Below are 25,496 nucleotides of genomic sequence, written 5' to 3'. Positions count from 1 at the left end.
GGCTATGCAATAGAAGTTCCAATAAAAAATACTTTTTAAATAATGACTTAAAAAGAGAGAAAAATATTTTAAAAGTCAAATGAAACCTGGCTTGTCAAATAGTCACTTTGGCAGAATGTACCGTAACGGAATGCATGTATCATTGATAAAAATTTGGGGAGCTGTTACTTTGGAATTTTATTGAAGAGTAGTGTTTAAACTACCCAAGATCATGAAGAAGATGAATAGAAAATTCATTTTTTTTTTTTTTGGTCTTTTTGCTATTTCTTTGTGCCGCTCCCGTGGCATATGGAGATTCCCAGGCTAGGGGTCGAATCAGAGCCGTAGCCGCCGGCCTACACCAGAACCACAGCAACGTGGGATCCGAGCCGCATCTGTAACCTACACCACAGCTCACGGCAACGCCGGATCATCAACCCACTGAGCAAGGGCAGGGACCGAACCCGCAACCTCATAGTTCCCAGCCGGATTCATTAACCACTGTGCCACCACGGGAACTCCAATGAATAGAAAATTCAAACTGAAAGATTAGCAGAGGAAATGAAGCAGATTAAAGGAAGATGCTAAAGCAAATATCTTCAAGTATGGTCTTGGGATAAAGTATGAATTGTCAGCATCACTCTTACCCCACTCTTCTCCCTCCCCTAACAGTTCTGCCTGCCCCAGACCAGGAGACAAGAGAAATAATAAATTCTTGCTAAAATGAAATAATTACTAAAATTATATGTATGAAAGAACAGAGAACCTGTTCAAGTTAACAGAGAACCTGCTTTTCCATTGTTCAGACTGACCAAACCTCAATAAAAACTCATATCTGCTCAGTTCCGCCAAATGACACTCAATGAATTACAACCACAGAATGACCAACAACTTGAATATCTCTCTTTGAAATGAAGCCATGTAAAATAAATGATTTTAAAATTAGAAAAAAAAATACTTTTTTAAAATATGGACTTACTCCATTCAACTTTTTACTATGCTCTTGAAAAGCTTATGTGAGCAGTTTGAACTCTAAAATATTTATAATATTTGCTCTTTCCAGCTAAAAACATTGGCTTCTACTAGAAGTATAAGTAGATGATGAAATGATCATTTGATGAAAATGAGAATTGTTTATAATTAGCAATTACTTTTTTGGCATCCATGTAACATCCACAGAGCAATCTGTTTGCTCTCTTTAAGAAGGCTCAAATCACTCACCATCTTATTTTAAGAAAAAAAATTTTGAGGAGTTCCTGTCTTGGTTCAGTGGTAACAAACCTGACTAGTATTCATGGGAATGCAGGTTCAATCCCTGGCCTTGCTCAGTGGGTTGAGGATTCGGTGTTGCTGTGGGCTGCAGTATAGGTTGCAGACATGGCTTGGACCCCACTTAGTTGTGGCTATGGCGTAGGGCGGCAGCTGCAGCTCCTATTTGACCCCTAGCCTGGGAACTTCCTTATGCCATGGTTGTGGCTCTCAAAAGACAAAAATAAATAAACAAATAAATAAAAAGAAAGCAAAAATTCCATTACAGACATCATACCTGCTCTTTTTGAAATTTTATAAATAAAATAGAAGGAAAAAATGTCCAACTAGTCTCACAAACACTTTGTGATGTATTTTCTTCTTGAATAATTTTTACATAGTTGCAATTACATGGTATACATAAAATTGCAAATACTGGTTTCTTTAAAAATATGCTTTAAAAATATCGGCTAACTACCTAAGTGCTCGTCAACATATGAATGAATAAAGAAGATATTCCATCACACACACAATGGAATATTACTCAAGCATAAAAAATAATGAAATACTGCCATTTACAGCAACATAGATGGACCTAGAGATTATCATCCTAAGTGAAGTCAGACAAAGACAAGTATTATATGATATCACTTACATGTGGAATCTAAAAACAATGATGTAAATGAACTTATTTATAAAACAGAAACAGACTCACAGACATAGAAAACAAACTTATGGTTACCCAAGGGGAAAAAGCGGCCAAAGGGATAAATTAGGAGTTTGGGAATTAACATATACACAGCACAGTAGTACATGTAAAAGGATAAACAACAAGGATCAACTGTATAGCACAGGGAACTATAGTCAATATCTATAATATAATAATAATCTAATACAATATAATAATAATCTATAACGGAAAAGAAGTTGAAAGAGAACTTTGCTGTATACCTGAAACTAACACAGTATTGTAAATGAACTATACTTCAATTAAAAAATGAACACCAAAAAAATGATCAATTATGTAAAAGAAAAAAATCTGCTACCTCTATGAAGCAGGAAGAAAACATTTCTTTTTTTTTTTTGTCTTTTTTCTGTCTTTTTGTTGTTGTTGTTGTTGCTATTTCTTGGGCCGCTCCCGCGGCATATGGAGGTTCCCAGGCTAGGGGTCAAATCGGAGCTGTAGCCACAGGCCTACGCCAGAGCCACAGCAACGCAGGATCCGAGCCGTGTCTGCAACCTACACCACAGCTCACGGCAACGCCGGATCGTTAACCCACTGAGCAAGGGCAGGGACCGAACCCGCAACCTCATGGTTCCTAGTCGGATTCGTTAACCACTGCGCCACGACGGGAACTCCAGAAAACATTTCTTAGAAGCCCACTGCCCATACATTACTGTCCCTTATTTTAATCTCTGTGTGCTTTTCTTTGTAATTTCTTTTCCATACTTTTCCCCCCTCCACATGATTGCGATTATGTTGGAAATAAGATTGTTCACTCAGGAACATTTGCAGATCCTGTAAGAAAGAAGGTATGAAGAGGTTCAGTGACTTATCTGATCTGTTACTTGGTGGTTTACTGGTCTTTCCCAATCCAACGTCATGACTCAGGACTCTCACTACGACTTTTAAAGGTACAGAAAATCATCATTCATGTTCCATGGCAGGAAAAAAAAAAAAAGCAGCCATTATGTTGCACTATATTATTCTACTTTTGTGCAGGGCAAGCACCTTTAAAAAGCAATTCTTCTGGTTCAGTTTCTTAACACAGTGACCAGTACAGCCACTGTTAGCAAGTGCTGGGAGAGAACATGACCCGTTACTATTGTCAGTGACCATTAAGCATGCAGAAGATTTCTTCTGAACCGAAAGTTTTAGGATATGGCTCAATGAGCCCATTTCCTGGAACTGGAAAGTAGAAAGAGCAGCCACAGGAGAGGCCACGTTGAGGGCCAAGTGGGCTGAGTGGGGTAGGGCCAAATTTTGCCCCAGCACTCAGACCCCCACTGGAGCTCCTGATTTCAGGTCTTGACCTGAGTAGATGAGAATCTTCTGACCTTTTAGCTACAGCTTCCTCTTCCTGCAGTTCTTAAGTTTGGTTGATATAATGGTCACCTGAATGTCTTCTAGAAATTTCCTCAAGTAAGACAGTAAGACATAGAAATGATTTATGTTCTTTTTTTGGTGGGGGGAGGTGTGCACCTGTGGCATATGGAAGTTCCCAGGCTAGGGGTCAAATTGGAGCTGCAGCTGCCAGCTACAGACACAGCAACACCAGATCTGAGCTGCTTCTGCGACTACATCACAGCTCATGGCAATGCCTTGTCCTTAACCCACTTGGCAAGGCCAGGGATGGAACTCACGTCCTCATGGATACTAGTTGGGTTGGTAACCTACTGAGCCACAATGGGAACTCCCTGATTCATGTTCTAAGATGTCACATACTTGAGAATAACATAGGCAATTACATGTATATGTGAAATTCTGGTGTCACAACCCTTTTCCTAAAGTCCGTAGACACAACTTTATCGTCTTCTAGAATTTGCTATCATAGAGGTCAGGTCTGAGGCAAGGTGATTTGTACCCCCCCCCCTTTTTTTGGTCTTTTGTCTTTTTAGGGCTGCATGTGTGGCATATGGAGGTTCCCAGGCCAGGTGTCAAATTGGAGCTGTAGCTGCAGGCCTACGCCACAGCCACAGCAACCCAGGATCTGAGCTGCATCTCTAACCTACACCACAGCTCACGGCAACGCTGGATCTTTAACCCACCAAGCAAGGCCGGGGATGGAACCTGCATCCTCATGGATACCAGTCAGGTTCATTAACCACTGAGCCATGACGGGAACCCCGTTTTTTGTTTTTTGATTTTTTTTTCTTTGTATCCTTTCGTAAGTAAACTTTTATTCTCTCTGCCTGTCTGGATTGTTCTTTGCTTTTAATATAATAATTTTCCTAGAATATGCATAATGTAAATATGATTTTTATGAACCTCCTAGATACACTTTCCTCTGTGTCACCCATTTTATTATTATTTTTTCCTTTTTCTTGCAGCCCTTCCACCATGAAAGCTGCATCCCCAGGGATGGAGAGGTCAGGACTGAAGAGGTTCTAGAGCACAGGAGGAGGTGATACGTTGTAGAGATGCTGTTGACAGCAACAGCTGGGCCTTGACTAAACTGAAGGGACGTACCACCAGTCACTCAGAGCCTGGACGTGGAGGCTGGCGCTCACACACAGGCTGGGACTCTTCTTCCACAGACACCTGCATGGCTCACTTCCTCACTTCCTTCAGGCTCTGCTCACATGTCACCTCCTCGGAGAGGCCCCGCTGACTGCCCTCTCCCCACTTCCACCTCTGTCCCTGCATGCCTGTCCCCTCACCCTGCTTTTGCTCTTCTCCACAACACTTACCCCACCTGATGGAGAACAGGTTCACTTCCACGCTGTCTAGCGGCTTCTTTCGGGTTCTGCTTTGCTGGGCAGCATTAGGCCCACTTCCCAGTCTTCATCACTCTGAATGGATGGAACACAAGAAAAACTTCTTCTTCTTCTTCTTTTTTTTTTTTTTGGTCTTTTTGTCTTTTCTAGGGCCGCATCCGTGGCACATGGAGGTACCCAGGCTAGGGGTCATATCGGAGCTCTAGCCGCTGGCCTACACCACAGCTCACGGCAACGCTGGATCCTTAACCCACTGATTGAGGCCTGGGATCAAACCCGCAACCTCATGGTTCCTAGTCGGATTTGTTAACCACTGAGCCATGACGGGAACACCAAGAAAAACTTGTGATTTCCATATTCCCCCATTTTTTCTGAGGGGCCACACCGCCCAGGATGCACTGTCACTCCCGTTTCTCTCTTACTTCCTGCTGAGTTTTCTGAGTGTCAGTCTGTAAATGGACATAAAATTGATGTCTTGCTTGATGGAAGCTCCACAAGTATCCCTAGCTTCTAGAACAGTGCTGGGCATGGCACATTGTAGGCACACCATAAATAACTGTTGAGTAAATTTATGAACGTATCTAACGGACAAGTTTGAGAGAAGAGGGTTAGCTTTGAAATGAGAGTGTAGCAGAAGAGACAGCGCCTTGACGGCCTCAAAAAGCAGCCATCATGTAACAGGACAGAAGTCCTTCTTTTTCACTTGGCCTAGGCCTATATTTGTGGGGCAAGATGGTGGTGAAAGGACAAATTCATTTCTTCCCAGATAGACAATCTCATCTTCCAGAGGCAAGAACTGGCGAGGCCTGCCCTGCCTGTGGGATGACTGTCCTTCTTTTCTGCATTGTAAATTTTTGTTTCCTGGGTCTTCATATGAATTTTAGTAGGAATGTGGGAGATGCTGTTTCAGGGTTTCTACCCATATTTGCCATTTCAAACTGGACATGGAGTTACACTTTTAATTTACTTAATGAACACCTCACAGAGAATGAAAAGGTGAACTAGAGGCAGCTCAGTTCATTCCCCAAAGGGCGTGCCAGAGACTGCAGGTCTATGCTGTGTCTGTGCTACAGAATCCTTTACAAGAATATTTTGTTATTCCACTGTACAGCCCAGGGATCTATATCTAATGTCTTGGGATAGACCATGATGGAGGATAAAATAAGAAAAGGAATGTACATATGTGTATGATTGGGTCACAAAGCTGTAGAGCAGAAATTGGCGCAACATTGTTAAATCAACTATACTTTAATATAAAAACTTAAAAGAATATTTTGTTATTGCTCCCAAGTATATACCAATACTTTTATTAATTTATATTGGCCACATTTACTACTCTTGCTTGGTGTACATTATTGAGTTTTTACTGTTTTAAAGAAAAGGAACCTAAATGATTAACTAAACCATTTGGATCGAGATTGTACATCAGTTTTATCTACTTACAAAATGCAAGAAGTGAAGATTAAAAGAAAAGTAGCATCAAAACCCACAGAAACAAATGAAAGTACTTAATTGATCAGTACTTTGGCAGTTTACTGATACTGAGACTTCTCTTTTTTTCCATTGAAAAAAAAATTGGAAATTTCCCTTTTATCTTCCCTGAAGCATGTCAGAATAAATTGGTGACTGCATAATTAATATCAGGTATTTTTTGATAGTTTGATAATGGGCTCCCCCCTTCCTCCAATCTTTTTATATTTCAGACCACACATTCTCAGTTTGTTGATAATGCGTGTGGTTGCAGCCTGAGAGATTTCCAGGTCTAAAGCCAGGTTCACATTTTTGCTTTGAAGAGGCAGAAATTCCAAACAAATACAGATGGTCAAAGCATAAACTTAATTAAAATTTCAACTTTACTGGATGCTACATTAAATATGGCCATAATGCCAAGAGAAATACATGAAAAATCCATTTGTATCGACATCCTGCTGCTTCCACATAGGATAAAATAACAGAATGCTAAGTATGTGTTTGTGTATGTGTGACGGAGCATGCGTGCCTTAATCAAGCTCTCTCTTTTGGCTTGGCTGTCGTGCGAGTCATGTTTTGACCAATAAAAGATGGGTTTTAATTAAAATCTGGGATTGGCCAACTGTACATCTGTTAACTTTTACTATGTAATTCTGAAGCGCTAATTTAGATACTTTCTAAAGGACTGTGATTTTCTTTTTGGTGCGAGTCTGGAACATTTTCATCTTCCTAATTAGCTCAGAGTATGTATTTCTTTTAAAATTATATGGAGATAATCACTCATTTCAGGAGGTTCATTCATAGGAAGGTGAAACTGAGCTTTCTTATAGCGCGTGAAGGGGAGGAAGAGACTCACCTCTGCCATCCAAAGATGAGGATTCTGTCCTGGGGAGGACAAGTGAGAAGGCAGAGTCCAGGGTGGCTAGGTCACGCTGAGCCCTCTGCAGGCTGGGCAAGGAGGGCTGAAAGGACAGCTGAGGTCACATCTGCCCAATCTGATTGGCCCTCTGGTGCTTCCACCAGGTGTCTTAGGCTGATTTCTCCAGAGAGATGAGACTGAGGCCAAGGCTTATGTGTAAGAACTTCATTGGTAATCCCAAAGAGCAGCAGAGATGCAAAGCAGGGAGAAGGGGATACTTCAAATTGGCCACTGCTGTGGTCAACTTGGTACCCTATCCCATAGGAGCATCTGAGGAGCCTAAAAAAATATGTCTTAGTACCACCGTTATGGGCTGAATTGTGTCTGCCCAAATTTACATGCTGAAAGCCAGTATTTCAGGACGTGGCTGTATTTGGAGATGGTCTTTAAAAAGTGGTTAAGTTAAAATGAGACTGTTAGGTGAGCTCGAATCCAATCTGACTGATGTCTTTTTAAGAGGAGGAAACTTAGGGGGAGGGAGTGGGATGGCCTGGGAATCTGGGGTTAAGAGACACAAACTACTGCGTTTGGAATGGATAAGCAATAAGATCCTGCTGTATAGCACTGGAAACTATATCTAGTCACTTGTGATGGAACATGATGGAGGATAATATGAGAAAAAGAATGTGCATGTGTGTGTGTGAGAGAGAGAGAGACTGGGTCACTTTGCTGTATAGCAGAAAATTGACAGAACTGAAAAACACTCTAAACCAACTATAATAGAAAAAATAAAAATCATTAAAAAAAAAAAAAAAAGAGTTCCTATCATGGTGCAGCGGAAATCAATCTGACTAGGAACCATGAGGTTGCAGGTTCAATCCCTAGCCACGTTCAGTGAGTTAAGGATCTGGCCTTGCTGTGGATGTGGTGTAGGCCAGCAGCTGTAGCTCCAATTCGACCCCTAGCCTGGGAACCTCCATATGCTGTAGGTGTGGCCCTAAAAAAGAAAAAAAAAGAGAGAGAGAGAGAGAGAAAATTTGGAAACACAGAGTCACCAGGGAGATATAAGCACAGAAGAAAGAGCATGTGAAGACACAGGGAGAAGGTGGCTGTCTCCACCAAGGAGAGGTTTCAGGAGAAACAAATCTTGCCCACACTTTAATCATCTCGAACTTCTGGCCTCCAAAATGGTGAAATAATATATTTCCCTTTTTGGGGGGGAAGGGGCATGCCCACGGCATGTGGAAGTTCCTGGGCCAGGGATGGAATCCACACCACGGCAGCAACTTGAGCCACTGCAGTAAAAACGCCAGATCCTTAACCTGTTGCACCACAAGGGAACTCCCAATACATTTCTGTTGGTCAAGCCACTCAGCCTGCGGTGCTGTGCTATGCCACCCTAGCAAACAAACAGATCCTCTGACAGGGAAGAAGAAAGGGTCAAAGTTTTGCCCAGGAGGGTTCACCGCCAGTACCTTTGGGTTGCATACACTCAGATGTCAAGCAGTTTCCCATGGAGTCACATGCATTGATATCAACAGGGATGTCTTAGGGCAGGAAGTGACGGGGCACAGGTGGGTTTAAGGTGAGACCCTGGTAGGTAGCGGACGGGAGAAATGGATTAGAACCTGTGCAGGACTGGGCTGCAGGGGGTGAAAGGCCAGTAAGGGAGGAGGCTGGAATGAGGGAAAGGTAAGGCTGAGAGTAGCTGAAACAGAGCTGAAGTGTGTCTGATACACAGGGTGATAATAATATTGATATTAATAATGACAACGAGTGGTAATTCTTGAGAACATTCTATGTCCCAGACACTGGGATATGTACTTCACATAAACTATCTCATTTACCCTCAGCATCACTCTAGGATTTAAGTAACATTTTTATCCCTATTTCACAGATGAAGAAACTGAGGCACAGAGAAAGGTTCAGGAATTTGCCCAAGGTCTTAACAGCCCATCACCGAACTCAAGTTCTATTGAACCTGGCTCCAAAGCGTGCATTCTCACTCATGTAATTCTGCTCTCTTTTGACGCTGTGATTGAAACAGTGTTTTAGAAAGATAAATTTGAGCAGACGTTTTAACCTTTTAATTTTATAGACAAGTTACTTAAGAACACATAAGACATTCTATGTAGAAAATTACCATTAGGTCTAGCAGAGTGGTTAAGCATTCAGACTGCAGAGCCAATATGCCTAGGTTCAAATCCTAGTCTGTTCACTGGCTGAATGTGAGAGTTACACAACCTCTCTGTGTCTCACTGCAAACCTCCGGGGTTATTCTGCGATTGAGTTATTTAATATACATAAAGTACTCTTTGTGCCAGATGTTTTATTATGACCTTTATAATTACAATGTTTAAAAATATGGACCAGATATGGTTTGTTTCGTATCTTCTTATTCATACAAAATCACTGAACATTACATGTACACCTCTAAATTTCTGTAGCACTTCTGTTGCAATTAAGCTAAGGGATAATTTTTAAAAAGCAGTCAAATGTCAGCTGTTAAACATCACATGGCCAACATCATAAATGAAGTCACCATTTGGCAAATAATTTCTTGGCAGGAATGGTTCTCACCAACAGGGAAAATGAAAGAAATTAAAGTCCCCACTGTGATTTGTTAAGCATTTCAGACACAAGGTTAGCAATTTTTCCAACTGCAAAATTCTTTCCCTCCCGTCTTAGAACTCAGAAGGCTGAGTTGTGTGGAGGAGGTGGACTCTTTGGTAAATTCCTTTTCTCCCCGCTGTAGTTGTCATTCCTCTCGGTGAGGCTGTTCACAACGGGGAGAAGAAAGCATATTATTCAGACAGGGGCATGGTTCTGGCTTAGAGGCCATAGTTTATTATCTACTTGCACTAATTTAATGTGGGGACCCTGGCTAAATGGCTGCAATAGTCGTTCTTATCTTATTTCCTCCCTTTCAAGGGTAGACAGAGCAAGTTTCCTCATCTATGAAATAAGTGAGTTGGACCAGATATCCTCCAAGGTCTTTTTTGGCTCTGGCATTCTGTGGCTTCAGATTCTCTTCTTCTTGGGTAATATTCTTTGTTTTCCAGTGCACTGAATGGGCCCAAACATTTCTACATGCTTATTCCAGTTTTGGTTGCTAGGAGAGCAAAAGGCAATGTCTTATATTTCAGTAAAGCTTTACAATTTATAATGTAAATTCACATATGCATCCTTTATAAAATCTTCACCAAAACCAGCAAGGAATTTAGATGAGTAAAATGAGACCCAAGGAAGTGAAATGATTTGATCAAGATCACACAGCTGGTAGGTAACAGGACCTTAAAACAAGTCCTTCTGTCAGTGGAATGGTATTTGCAGTCTGCCACGGTGCCCTACAACCCAAGAGGATGAAGACATTATAAAGACTCTTTCAGTTCCATCAGGGAATGGTCCAAAGGTGATGCCATTGGTTCTGAGTAGGTCATGTGTGCAATCCTGAACCAATCATTATGGCCAGGAGAGGATAAAGCTTCTTTTTTTTTTTTTTTTTTGTCTTTTTGCCATTTCTTGGGCCGCTCCCATGGCATATGGAGTTTCCCAGGCTAGGGGTCTAATCGGAGCTGTAGCTGCCAGCCTATGCCAGAGCCACAGCAATGCGGGATCCGAGCCACGTCTGCAACCTACACTACAGCTCATGGCAACGCCAGATCGTTAACCCACTGAGCAAGGGCATGGATCGAACCTGCAAGCTCATGGTTCCTAGTCGGATTCGTTAACCACTGCGCCACGACGGGAACTCCAGGATAAAGCTTCTGATTTGGCCAAGCCTAGTAAACAGCATCTTCCTGAAACTTAGATGGAATCAATCCCTTGAATCATACAGCTCAAAATGGGTGATGGAAAACCAGGGGCACTTATCAGATAAAGTGAGGATAGGTGACGCACAGAAAAATAAGAAAAATTCCCATTATACACAGAGAAAGCATTTCTCCCAGAATATACTTCAAAAATAAGTTGTTTTCAAATGTTTTATTTTCTATTTTGTCTTAATTGGATTTAATGTTTGCAAAAGCAGTTTCCCCCTAGAACTTAAATCAAATGCTACCTCTAGGGTGGTTAAGGAAACACAGCAGAAAAGCTTAGTGATTTCAAGTACTGGGATTTCTGGAAATTCGTTTCTGTTGAGTATGTTCGGGTCTCAGCTCAAATGACACAAGTTCATTCTTCTTTGGGATGTGAAATAAGGATTTGGAGTCCAATCAGATTAAACCAACAAACATTTCTTAGATATTTTACACATAAGATGCCCAAGGTGAAGAGGTGTTTGGACAACCATGCTTCTTGCTTTGTCCATCTGACTTCGCCATCAAGTTTTTGTTTCTTGCTCCATGACCCCCAGATTTTATACCTGTGAGACATTATGCTTTTGGGGTATCATTTGAATCCCCCTTGGCTTAAAAAAAGTTGCTCAAAGGGTTTTTTTAAATTGTTTTTTGATTATACTATGTTGACCAAAACTTTCTCCTCAGTTGTCATGGCAACTTTCATGTTGCAAAAGCTAGATGTTAGCTTAGAGGTTTGACAAGCAGATGACTTCCAGACAGAGGGGCTGATTTAGGACTTTGGGGCTGAGACACAGGGATTTTACTGTGTCTTTTAACATAATTTTTAAATCATTTCAATTCAAATACGTTAACCTCTGAAGTGTCCACAGAGTGTTTGGTTCCATCCCAAGTACCTACAAGGCACTATTTAACTTATGCATTTATATTCTCCAAGTTTCAACAAGTAACTGGCAAGTTGCCTGTCATTTTGCAGTTGCTGTTAGCAAGTTGAATACTACTGTACTTTTGCCTCCCATCCCATCCTCAAGGTGTGCTGGCTTCCAAGGATACAAACTGATCCCATTGCTAATCCTCTGCCCCCAAGCCTGGCCCCTGTGTGTGACAGAATACGATTGGCAAATCACAGTTTGCTCAGTGAAAGTAAAATGTTTCTGTTTAATTTAGGAATTTTTTTTGCTTTTTAGGGCTGCACCCCTGGCGCATGGAAATTTCCAGGCTAGGGGTTGAATCGGAGTCACAGCTGCCGGCCTATGCCACAGCCACACGGAATCTGATCTGTGTCTGCGACCTACACTACAGCTCATGGCAACACAGGATCCCAGACCCACTGAGAGAGGCCAGGGATCAAACCTGCATCCTCATGGATACTAGTCAGATTCGTTTCTGCTGTGCTACAACAGGCACTCCCTACGAACTTTTTTTCAAAGACTCTTTGCTCCATATTCTCACTCAAATTTGCCTTTTAGTTATTCTACTTCTTCAATAAGAGATTGTGTATTTATTTTATTGTTGTCAGTGTTTGCACTGTTATTGGAGGAGTTATCTGTGGTTCCAGTTCTTGAAACTAAAGCTTATTTCTTTAAATTGTCATGTAAAAGAAGAATGGGTTTTTTAAAGCATTTTATTGAGGGTATGTATAATTATTTAAAATTCACGATTTTTAAGTATATAATTCAATGAGTTTTAGCAAATTACAGACTGGTATAACTGCAACCACAACCCAATTTTAGAGCATTTCTAACCACCGACCCCCACCCCCCCAAACATCCCAGTGATTTCTGCTTTCCACTCCCAACCCAGGCAACCAATAAGGAAGAATGTTTCATCCTTTTCTACTTGGCTTTACTACTAACTCTTGGAAGCTCCTTTGAGATTTTTTGAATGGCTATTGTTCTAGGAAAAAAAAATGAAACAAAAGCCTTTGTTATTTTTTTTTTCTGACTACAAAATAAGACATGTTCCTTGTGAAAAAAAAATTCAGAATTTAAGTAAAAGTTTTGAAAAATATGTGCGTTGTAACAGAAATAACCACTGTTAGTCATTTCATATGAAAAATCCCAGATTATTTTTAAAATTATCAATAAGTAGAGAATTATAGAAAAACTGGAAAATATTTTAAAAGTACAAAGAAGGGGAAAAATTACTCAATCTCACCATCCAGAGAGAAGCTTCTGTGTATCAGTTTTTCTTTTCAGTGTAACAAATGGCCTCAAAAAGCTCACTGGTGCATAGCTACTAGCAATTACTTGATCACAATTCTATGGGTCAGCTCCCACGGCTGCTTCAGGCAACAAGACAACTTTAGCTCTGTTCTACAGTTGTCCTTTTGTGGTTCAGGCTCAATGGATACCTGCAGCAAGTCTGTGTAGATGATGAGTGGAAACATGGGATGGCTCTAAGACTTGAGCTCAGACCTGGCATGCTGCTGCTTCTGTCCATGCTCCACTAGTAGCCAAAACAAGGAAGGGGAAGTCCAAGTTCAGTGGGTGGGGAAGTATATCCTCCCGTGGTGATACTAGGGAAGAGAGTCAATATTTGCTGGACAGTATTTCAGCACACTGATAATATTTTGAGGTTTATATTTTCTTTTTTCCTCTCCTATATAATAGGTTTTTATAGAAAAGTTTATTTCTTTTATAAAAGCGGTTTCTTTCCAAGATGCCCATGAAAAGGTGTTCAATATCATTCATCATTAGCGCAATGCAAATCAAAACCACAATGAGATACCGCTACACACCCATCAGGATGACTATTACTAAAAACAACAACAACAACAAAGACAAGGACAAAATGTTAGCAAGGATGTGGAGAAACTGGAACACTTGTGCACTGCCAGTAGGAAAGAAAAATGGCATAGCAGCTATGGAAAACACTATGATGGTTCCTCAAAAAATTAAAATTAGAGCTGCCATATGATCCAGCAATTCTACTTCTGGGTGTATACCCAAAAGAATTTAAAGCAGAGACTCAAACAGGTATCTGCAAACCAATGTTTTTAGCATATTTCACAATGGCCACAAGGTTGAAACAACACGATTGTCTATCAGTGGATGAATGCATTTAAAAAATGTGATATGGCCATCCTTCGGAATATTATTCAGCTATAAAAGGAAGGAAATTCTGACACATGCTACGGTATGGATGAATCTGGAAGATACTATGTGAAATGAAATAAACCCCTCACAAAAGGACAAATACTTTCTGATTCATGGAGTCAAATTCATGGAGACAGAAAGTATTATGATGGTTTCCAGGAGCTGGAGGGATGGAGGAATGAGAAGTTGTTGCTTAATGGGAATAGCATTTGTTTTTCAAGATGAAGAAAGTTCTGGAGATGGATGATAGTGATGGTTGCAATGACACTGTGATTGTACTTAATGCCACAGCCACAGAACTGTTCTTTGATGTTTGTTTGCTTGGGTTTTGTATGCTTTCTTCTTTTGTAGTCATTATGTATTTTAGATACTAATCTCTTGCTAATTATATGTGTTTGCAAATATCATTTGGGGCTTCACTTTTTACTTTGGGATCTTTGATAAATAGATGTGATCAAAGATATCATTTTTCTAATACTAGGTTTTATTTTAAAAGTTCTTCCTTAAGATTTTAAAAGATCTTCCCCCCATGTTGGCTATTAACAGTTTTATTTTGCCTTTTATAGTTTAATTCTTAATTTCTGAATTATGAAATAGAATCCAATCCAACTTTTTTCACTGAGATAAATTTACATTGGTAAAATTGACATTTTGTAGTTCTATGAGTTTTGACAAATGTAGTTGTGGAACCACCACTGTCAAAATATAGAATAGTTCCTTCACCCCTACAAGTTCGCCTGTGTTCTTTTGTAATCAATTTCTTCCTCTACAATCAGTCCCTGGACACCACTGATCTATTTTTTTGTCTCTCTAGTTTTGCCTTTTCTTTAAAAGCCTATGAATGGAATCATAGAGTCTAGAGTATCTTGAGTCTGGCTTCTTCTGCTTTCTCAAATGATTTGAGATCCATAAATGGTGTATGAATCATTCATTCATTCCTTTTTAATCAGTGAATAGTATTCCACAGTGTGACTATACTAGAGTTTGATTATCCCTTCCTACACTGAAGGATATTTAGGTTGTTTCCAGTTTTGGGTGATTCCTACCAGCAATAGAGGAAGATTCCTGGTGTTGGGCATCCTCACCAGCACTATATATTGTCTTTTTTGGGGAGGGGGTGCTGTGTGCCCAGGGCATACAGAAGTTCCTGGACCAGGGATTGGACCTGAGCCACTGCAGTGACAAGAAGATCCTTCACCCTCTGCACCACCAGGGGAAATCCTTTGATACTGTCTCTCTCTTTTTTGGGGGGGGGGGCACCCCGTGGCATTATGGAGTTCCCTGGCTAGGGATCAGATCCCAGCCTCATTTGCAACCTATGCCACAACTGTGGCAATGCGTAATCCTTAACCCACTGTGCTGGGCAGGGATTGAACCTGTGTCCTGGTGCAACAGAGACATTATTAACCCATCTGAGCCATAGTGGGAACTCTGATACTTTTTTTTTTAAGTTTTATTGAAGTATAGTTGATTTACAAGGTTGTGATAATTTCTCCTGTACAACAAAGTGATTCAGTCATGCATATACACATTCTCTTTCAGATTCCTTCCCCACATAGATTATCACAGAATACTGGGCAGAGTTCTCTGTGCTATACAGCATGACCACGTCTCCCAGTCATTCCATATACTTCAGTGTGCATATGTCATTTCCAAACCCTCAGTCCATCCCTCCCACCCTCACCTGTTCCTTTGGGTAACCGTAAGTTTTTCCACAGTCTGGGAGTCTGTTTCTCTTTTGCAGATAAGTTCATTTGTATCCTCTCGTTTTGATTCCACATATAGGTGATATCATATGATGTTTGTCTTTCACTGTCTAACTTCACTCAGTATGATAGTTTCTAGGTCTATCCATATTGCTGCAAATGGCATTATTTCGTTCTTTTTTATGGCTGAGGAATATTCCATTGTATATATGTACCACAGCTTCTTTATTCCTCTGTTGATGGACATTTAGGTTGCTTCCATGCCTTGGCCAGTGAAAATAGTGCTGCAGTGAATACTGGGGTGCACGTATTTTTTTGTTTTTTGTTTTTTGTTTTTTTTTTTTTTTTTTTTTTGTCTTTTTGCTATTTCTTGGGCCGCTCCCGCGGCATATGGAGGTTCCCAGGCTAGGGGTCCAATCGGAGCTGTAGCCACCGGCCTACGCCAGAGCCACAGCAACGCAGGATCCGAGCCGCATCTGCAACCTACACCACAGCTCACGGCAATGCCGGATCGTTAACCCACTGAGCAAGGGCAGGGACCGAACCCGCAACCTCATGGTTCCTAGTCGGATTCGTTAACCACTGCGCCACGACGGAAACTCCAACGTATTTTTTAATTACAGTTTTTCTCCAGATAGATGCCCAGGAGTGGGATTGCTGGATTGTATGGTAGTTCTGTTTTTAGTTTTTTGAGGAATCTCCATACTATTTTACATAGTGGTTTCAGCTAGTTAATTCAAACTTTTTAAGTGATGACTAAAGAGAAGATGGGTATTTCCCTCCACTTACTATGGACTTTATTTTTTTTTTTAACCAGGATAACATGCTAAAGTCCAAATCAAATAATCTACTCATTAGCCAACTTCTCTTGTAGCATGCGAACTATCAGAAGGAATATTTCCGAGTGTGCAGAAAATTTTTATTCTAAATATAAAAACCCTTGATATAATTAAGTTGAAAATATGTCTCAGAAATATCTACGGCTTGCTTTACTTTTTAAATTTCAATGGAAATATTCTTTTCGTTACTTCCTTTCCCTTAAAATTCCTATTTTCTCAGTAAATTCACTTTAAACCCTCAAGAAAGATTTTGTAATAAGGTTCATTTTGATGTAGGCTCAGAAAGAAGCTTCTCTTTAGCGAGATCTACCTGCTGGTTTGATGATGGCAAGGCTAGCTGACAGAGCAGTGGACTGCACATGGGCCTTAACTCTTCCCATCAACCCTCATCTTTTGAAGACGGTTACTAACATACGTGTGTGTTTGGGGCGCAAGTACATGAGTGTGTCTGCGTGTGTGTGCCTGAAGAGGCCTAATGGAAATGAGAAGTTCTTTCACTTTAAGCGCATGGGGAGCCAGCCCTTTGAGTAGTGACTGTGGTTGAGGAGGCTGCTAACAAAAGGGCCTCTTGCTGCTTATGATACTGCCTCTTGGTCTCACCGTTGGCCTGAAGCCTTTGTCCACAAACAGCAACTCCATTCAGTGCTGCTAAAACTGTACCTATGGTCCGCCTTTCCTGGGAAGTTTCTTCAAAGTATAGTGTGACTTACACTTTGAAATGATAACCCTTGCAGGTGGCAAGCAGCATTCAACACACTCTTCGCAGAATCCCGCAAGTAAACATTCCCATGGAAAAGTGGTATTTTCTACCCTTTACATATTGGATCTAATAAGGGGTTAGTGTCAAAGTCACACACAGAACAGAGGGAAGGATGTTATTGAATGCTCGGCATGGTATCCTCAGAAATTGTCTGCTGAAAGCAGCAAATTCTTTCTCAGAGCTGATGAAAGCCAAAACAGGCCAGAATGCTGATATGAAGGGGAAACCTATACACTCACATTTTGGCTTTGGGACCGATTCTCTTTAAACAACATCTTCTTTTGAGAGTCATGGGGAACAAGGATCAGATATGGGGCATTCACGTCTCTTACTTCTACCAGTGTGGGCCTGCCGCAACTATTGGTGACCAGGAATTCATGAAAAGAAGAGACTCTCTTTGAATTTCCATGATACTGTAACCAATGAGAGAATGGCTAGGATCTTAATGTCCTTGAAAAACTAAAGAGAAGCTGAATCTTTATGTTCAGCTCTGTAATTTAGTTAATATATCAAAATAAATATTGTATATTAAAAAACTAGATGGAATTAAGTAAAGCTTCTCCTTTTAAAATTTATCTGGTTTGTCTCTCCCTGAGAGCATCTAGGTGAATTCTTTACATTTCTGATTTTCTGATTTCCATGTGCAATGAACTTTGACTCTTGCCAGTTCTGTAGGTACAAGCCTGCCTCATTTGCAGGAGAGTGAACTTGAGGTCACAACTTGAGTTTATCCTAGTAAGTGGCATATGTGACTGGGTGCCTTTAAAATACCAGGATTACAACAGGAGAGAGATAAATTAGGAGTTTGGGATTAACATACACACACCAATACATAAAACTGGTAATCAACAAGGACCTACTGTTTAGCACTGGGAACTATACTCAATATTTTGTAATAACCGATAAGGGGAAAAGAATTTGCAAAAGTTATAAACATATAACTGAATCACTTTGCTCTACTCCTGAAACTGACACAACATTGTAAATCAACTATATGTCAAATGAAAAAAAAAAAAATCAGGATTACAGAAGCGCTCCAGAAGGAACAATGGCTATTGGCTATTAGGGGATTGTATCTGTTTTTTTGAGTGATTAATATTTCAGATGTTAATGGGTAGTTTCTAAGAAATTGTTGTGATAATTTTATTATTTTATTAACTGAATTACAGAAATATATGCATATATATATGGTAAAATCCTTGTCATAAGTTCATTTTTGGATGTCACCTCTTAGAATTGAGGATTCCAAAGAAAAAAGCTTAAGTGGTACCAATTGCCTTGCATTGCATGAAAAGCCTTGCAGATAAAATTTTAAATTATTAAATATATATTGCAATAAGGCAATACATAACAAATGCAGGTTCTTTTAAACCCACATTTGAAATATTCTTTCCAGTAATTCAGCTTCTGAGGATGTTTTAAGGACATAATCCAAAAGAAGAAAAAGCAGTATGCAGTTATATTTTCATAGCCAGGTTATTTATTACAGAGGGAAAAAAAAGAAATGTCTCATGAACAGTAGATGCTTAAGTCAATTGTTAAAAACCCAATGGACTATTATGCAGTTGTAAAAGTGACATTTATTATTTCTATTTATAGATTTATAAAATGCATGTGATTCAGTATTAACTGAAAAAGCAGAAGTATGTGTACCATATGACTGAAACTACGTAAGGATATATATGCACAGGAACAAAGAATGGAAGGCTATTAAAATAAAAGTGTAGTAGTGATTGGATTATAGACTATTTGTAAAATATTGAGTCTTTTAAATTTTTTTTGCAAAAAAGGATATTAGAGTATCTTTAAATTACTAAACCACAAAAATTGTATCAAATTTACATAATCTTAAACTCCTTCAATATTCTTTATATATTTCTGCAAAATTAAAAAAAGAATATGTGCTATAAGAGAAGCAATCATTTAAGAGCACTGTTCAGTTCACCTTTTTTTTTTTTTTTTTTTTTTGGAGCAAAGCTTCTGGGAAGAAGGAACGGTGCTTGGATTTGCACGGTGGCACAAATTCCACCCGTGCTTGCAGACAACTCTCTGAGCAGCCCTGTTTTAGCCACACACACCTTCCATTTCTCAAGCATGCCAACCCCCTTTCTGTTTCCAGCAGACTGTTTCTTCTGTCTGGAATGCTCTTGCCAGATTGCCCTGTTCCCGAGTCCTCCTCAACACGTCTCCGTTCAAATGGTACCATTCGAACAAGGTCTTCATTAACCTACCCCAGCAAAAGCCGAGCCATGAAATCCCCTTTTCCTTTTCCTAGAACTCTTCAGCAAGATCCCCATCATTTGTAGTTTTTGGGGTTTTTTATGTCTTAATTCTCTTTTATAGTTATTTTTTTATTATTAAAGTATAGTTAATATACAATGTTTCATCAAGTTCTGGTGTACAACAAAGTGGCCCAATCACACACAGTTCCCTGTGCTGTACAGTAGGATGCCATTGCCCATCCATTCCAGATATAACAGTTTGCAGCCAAAAAGCCCCCCAATGCCCGTTCCCATCATTTGTTTGTTATTTTGGAGGTGGATTGTGGGTAATTTTTTGGATCTAATAATAACGTGCTCGGATTGTATCCCAGGTGCCACCAGGGCAGGAGCAGGCATGGCCCTAGAAAGTCAATTCACACGGCAGTTTCCAGTGTGGGGGAGAATGTGTATCTTTTATTTGCAGTAGGAGGACTCCAGAGATCTCACCATGAATCTGGGAAAGGTCTACACTTAGGACAGAGGATGGAGCACCTACTCAAGAAAACAGAGTAAGTCAAGTGTTTCCAGAGGCGCTTTACTTTCTAAGCCCAGCAAATGACTTGTATTATCATCCTTCTTCCAAAGCAGCTGATCACCTGTGTTTTATATGTATCAAGAAGCCCCATGTACTTGGGATAGGCCATGACGGAAGATAATATAAGAATGGGAATGGAAACATGTATGACTGCGTCACTCTGCTGTCCAGAAGAAATTGACACAATATTATAAATCAACTAGACTTTAATAACAAAAAAGAAGTCCCATATGGAGTGGTGGTGGTGGAGGTGGTGCCTGTACAAAGAAGACACTCCCATTGTGTGAAAGAGAGACAATTTTTAAGTGTATTCTTGATACATCTTTCTTTTCGCACAGAACAAAATCCCAACACACTATCCTGGACACCGAGAGACGTCCTCTGAGGTTGCCTGGGCCTATTCTGCTTGCTATCCACCCACATGCTATTCTAGCCTTCCCTCTCCTCCTCAGTCACTCAAAAACTAAACTCTTGTACAAAGCATCAACAATGAAACTTTTCAGGTTTCAGAGGGTACAGGACAACCAGCTTTTACCCTAGAATGAGTCGAAGCCACAGAAAGTCCATGGAGTAGAGAAGGACCAATGCAGAGCTTTTCAATTCTGAATTCACAACCCCTGTCATTGCATGTGTTTAGTTAACTACATACATGCTGGTAAATCAACAATTAATATTCATAGAGAGTGAGTAAGCCAGCTAACCAGAAAGAGTCTGAAAAAAACCATAATTAACATTGAAAATAAAAATCATGGAACTTGTAGTAAAATCTTTCTTTCCACTTATTATGTTCACTCTCTGGGTCAAAATATGACAAAACAAATGGGGTAGATATTTGATCAACTGGTGTAATATGCCTTCTGGTGCAGTTTTTTATTACACTTGGGGATAAATGCACTACTCCAAGGGGAAGATCATAGCATCATTTGGAGATAGGAGAAAAAAAAGAAATTGCTTCAGAAATAGCCTCATCAAGTCTTAAAATTAGTAGATACATGAAATCACCTAAGCCTGACATCTCCTCCAAATCTCCCAAGAACAAATGAAAGTTTCTGAAGACTCTGAGTGTCATGATAATATATTTAGAAGGCCTGATATTTGCCTCTTATAGATTGACTGGCTTGACAGAAAGGATTAAAATTCTTCAAACTTCTTGGGTAATTTTTTTTTTTTCCTAAGAATACTCCCTTAAATAGATTTCCTTTGAAAAGTTTTTGTCTGCAAGATAGTCTAACAGTTAGAAACTTGGACTCTGGACTCAAGTAACCTGGATTCAGATTTCATTCAGTGACTTGGGCAGGTTTCCTAACCTCTCTTAGCCTCAACGACTTTATTGACACAAAGAGAAGGAATAGCACACATCTTACAGATTGTTATGAAGACTAAATGAGTTAATCAATTTAAGACACTTAGAACAGCACCTGGCACATAGTAAGTCCTTGCCAGGTCGCAACTGTTATTTTAAACCTAGTGGATCAAAGCATTAGGTTAGGCACCAAAGCATTTGGCTGAACTGGAGGAACATTCTTAAATTTATTAAGATTAATGTGCCATGAAGATAGGTCCGACATTTAAACAAGCAAATCTCGTTTGTAATAAGTTATGTTGATCAGAGTTCCTAGCAGTGGAGAAAATAAACTCTGAAACAGTGGGTCCCAAACTGGAGCTTGCACCAGAATCACCCGGAGGGCTTGCTAAAGTGCAGGTTGCTGGGCCTCACTCCAGACTTTGTAATTCATCAGCTCTGGAGTAGGGCCTTAGAGCTTTCCCTTCTAACAAGCTCTCAGAGGCTGCTGGTACTGTTGTTCCAGGGCCTGCACTTCGAGAACCACCGCTCTAAGGGCTTGTGCCGGTCACGGTAATTACATGGAGGAAAAACCCTCCCTTCTCCTCTCTCTGTGAGGAACCCAGCCTTCCTGTGGTTTCCTGGGAACTGCAGTGTTCTTTGCAAACCACTCGATCCCTTTGATTGAATTTAAATCTCCCTTGATGACTTTGCTTCATCTCTGCAAGTATTTCCCAGACAGCTCAGCTCTAGTTTAGAGATCTGGGGTTTTGTTTTTGTTTTTTAAAATTTGGTTAGGAACATTAACTGTAATTAAGACAGACGACTTTTTGTTTCCTGGTGGTGGTTACTTACATCAGTTACCACAGGAAGACCCTGGGCAAGTTTCCTAACCTATCTTGGAGTCTTTCATGGGCTAAGTGGGTATCACCTCCCGCTTCACAAGGGCACCGGGAGAATTCAGTGAAAACATGTAGGCAACTCTCAGGGTAGGGTCTGGCCCAGAGCAATGGCTCAGTAAGTATGAGTTTTTAGCATTTAATAAACAAACCATACAGCAACAACAACAACAACAACAAAAAAAGACAAAAGACAAAAAGACAAATAAATAAATAAATAAATAAATAAATAAACAAACCAGGAAGCTGAGACCTCAAGACATGAGCAAAGAGTAACAGACCAGACAACAGTGCCATTTCTAAAGAAAAGGGATAGGACTGAGGAGGATTTTAATTTACATCAGATTAAGGCAGCCACATCACCAATTACTTCACTTCAGCACCTAATAATGTCACACATGAGTTAAGGCCAATTTACTGGAGTATTTTGACTTGTTTCGACTTGAGGGACTAGAAAAATTTTGCTGGGATTTACCATCATGTTGTTGGAGAAGTTTTACTGATTTTCTACATAACCTCTAGATAAAGAAAACACTCATTTGTCTTCCATCTTTTCATGGCGTGAGTGCAATGTTTTCTCTCTCAATTAGTTTATTTCCTTGGAGCACACATTTCCCAAACAACTTTCAGAAACATCACAACTTGACAAATTTGGCAGGGGTTACCACCAAGGCTAAATCGCACTTTTGCAAATGTTTAGGATTCTTTGGAAGAAATTTTTCATCTCACTTTTGCCTGATAATATTAAGTTTATTCTTTTCATACATACACATCTATCTTTCTGGCGGCACCAGACAGTGTAAGCATATGTCTACAAAAGTGGATCTCTGCAGTAGATATATTACAATTCTAAACAAGTCTCCCCAAACTTGCTTTTAGTATAGGAAAAAAGAGGCTATTATTGTTGACATTAGCATTGTTGCAAAACAATTTCTAAATGTATGTTGTACAGGAGGCCCCACAGAAAGAAGGGAATTTTAAGAAATAGAATCTTTTGTGGAGAAAATTTTATATAAAGATCTTCTTTTATAGGGAGGCTGTACAAAGCATTCAATGACATGAATGAAATGGTAAACTTTAACTCTGGGGGAAAATCTGAGCTCAAGGGTTTTCCTTTTCCTTCTTAGCTTAAATATTCAAAATATGCATGTAGTTCCCAAAATACAAACACTTAAAATGACTCACCAAACTCTGTTATGGCTCCTCATATTTTTCATTACTGGAGTCCTGTTCATGAGAGTTTTTCAGGGAAGAGTCTAAAAAAGAAACAACAAAAAAATCCAGTTGGAACCTTTTAAGCAATGGTCCTTAAACTTTAGCCTGCATCAGAATCACCTGCAGGGCTTGTTAAGACACAAATATCTCTCATGACTGAATGAGTAAATGCACAGTAGAATACTACTCAACCTTAAAAAGGAAGGAAATTCTGTCATATGCTACTACATGGATGAAACTTGAGGAAATTAAGTTAAATCTGCCAGTCACAACAAGGCAAATATTGCATGATTCCACTCGTATGAAATATCAAGAGGAGACAAATTCAAAGAGACAGAATGTAGGATGGTGGTAGCCAGGGACTGGGGGAGGGACAAAGAAGAGTTGTTTCATGTGTATGAGTTTCAGTTCGGGAGGTGGAAAAAGTTCTGGAAATTGGCTACATAATACTGTGAATATACTTGACACTATAGGACTGGTTAAGATGGTAAATTTTTATCTAACACAATTAAAAAAATTTTTTAATTAAAAGGAGAGAGACTGGGGAAGAGAAATTAGAGGCAGCAAGTAGGGAATTTCCTGTGGTTGGAAGGTGAAAATGGGGCACACTTGGAGGGAGAAGTCAGGCCAAGAGTTTTGTTCTTGCGTTGTGATCCTAAGTTGTTCATATTATGAAGAATTACGGTTTTTTTTTTCAGTCATCATTTTTTTTTTTTTTTTTTTTTTTTGGCCATGCCCACAGGTTGCAGAAGTTCCCGGGGCCAAAGCAGTTGATAATCCCAGCTCCTTAATCTGCTAGGCCATCAGGGAACTCCCAAATTGTTTGTTAAGAAAGCTTACATAGTCTTTCTCTTTCAGTGGAAAGCCTGCCAGAGCAGAATGTGTTGAGAAACAAACCTGAATTTAGCAATGTCTAGGTAAGAAACAGGTAGATGAGGTTTTTGCATTTATAAAAAAGGGAAAAATAGTATTATCTACACTCATATTCATGGTGATTATTTTATTTTGTCTTTTTGCCTTTTCTAGGGCCGCTCCCACAGCACATGGAGGTTCCCAGGCTAGGGGTCAAATCAGAGCTGTAGCTGCTGGCCTACGCCACAGTAACACAGGATCCGAGCCGCGTCTGCAACCTACACCACAGCTCACGGCAACGCCAGATCCTTAATTCACTGAGCAAGGCCAAGGATCGAACCTGAAACCTCATGGTTCCTAGTTGGATTCATTAACCACTGTGCCACAAAGGGAAGTCCATGGTGATTATTTTAAAACATGTGAAAAGTACTCGGCATAACACGTGGCACTTAGTTCTGAAAACGTGTTAGGTGCAGTTACCATTAGCTGTTAATTATTTGCTACTTGGTCAAGGCAAAACCTAAATTTTAATCTTTATTCTAAATTTGAGAATTAGTATATTAGAAAAACTCAGGTTTCCACTTATGTGTTTCCTTTGCTCCTCACATAGAGCCCTCCATTTTTGGTCACCAAATGTGTGGGTTTCTTCCCTCCACAGCAAGCAACCTGGGGGTCCTACAGTTCAGCTCAACTCTGCCAGGCCCAGGGACAGCGTCAGATCTCCCAGCTTAAGTGCTCAGTCCTACAAGAGTGCCTGCCCATCCCACTGCAGGCGCCAGTCGCAAGCCCAGATTTTCACCAGTGCTTCTGATGGACCCGCTATAGATTGGAAGTTCCAAAGACCCCCAATCGAGTTCAATGAATTTGCTAAAATGGCTCATAGAACTCAGAGAAATATTTTACTTACTGGATTACTGGTTTATTACAAAAGGCTATGACTCAGGAACAGACAGACGGAGGAGAAGCACAGGGCAAGGCACGGGTAAAGGACATGGAGCTTCCACGCTCCTTCCAAAAGCTGCTCTCCACAAGCCTGCACGCGTGAACCAGGAAGCTCTCCAAAGCCCCGCCTTTATTGGTTTTTAAGGAGGCGGGCATTATGTAAGCATAACTGATGAAATCATTGGCCATTGGTCACTGAACTCTCTAGCCCCTCCCCAAAACCTCCAAACCTCTAGTCACTTGGTTGGCCCCCCTGGTAACCAGCTCCCATCCTCAGGTGTTTCCCCCTAATCACTCATCAACATACCAAAAAACA

At 40.2% G+C, this 25,496-nt stretch overlaps 1 long non-coding RNA gene across 1 annotated transcript; it reads right to left on the bottom strand.

Moving 5' to 3' along the window:
- Window positions 1–236: 236 nt before the first annotated feature.
- Window positions 237–25,286, bottom strand: LOC106506833 (uncharacterized). The gene is made up of 4 exons (XR_014834070.1): window positions 25,146–25,286; window positions 23,357–23,427; window positions 3,496–4,740; window positions 237–1,410 (listed from the first exon to the last, which is right to left on the bottom strand). It is a non-coding gene; the product is annotated as an uncharacterized LOC106506833 (long non-coding RNA).
- Between the last annotated feature and the right edge of the window lie 210 nt (window positions 25,287–25,496).

Source organism: Sus scrofa, chromosome 18 (assembly GCF_054392235.1).
Source record: "Sus scrofa isolate SSC_HxYL_T2T_F1_AM1 chromosome 18, Sscrofa_HxYL_maternal_Yorkshire_Landrace_v2.0, whole genome shotgun sequence".
Classification (NCBI taxonomy): Eukaryota; Metazoa; Chordata; class Mammalia; order Artiodactyla; family Suidae; genus Sus; species Sus scrofa.
Note: the sequence above shows the minus strand (reverse complement) of the source record. Positions and strands in the feature narration are given on the sequence as shown.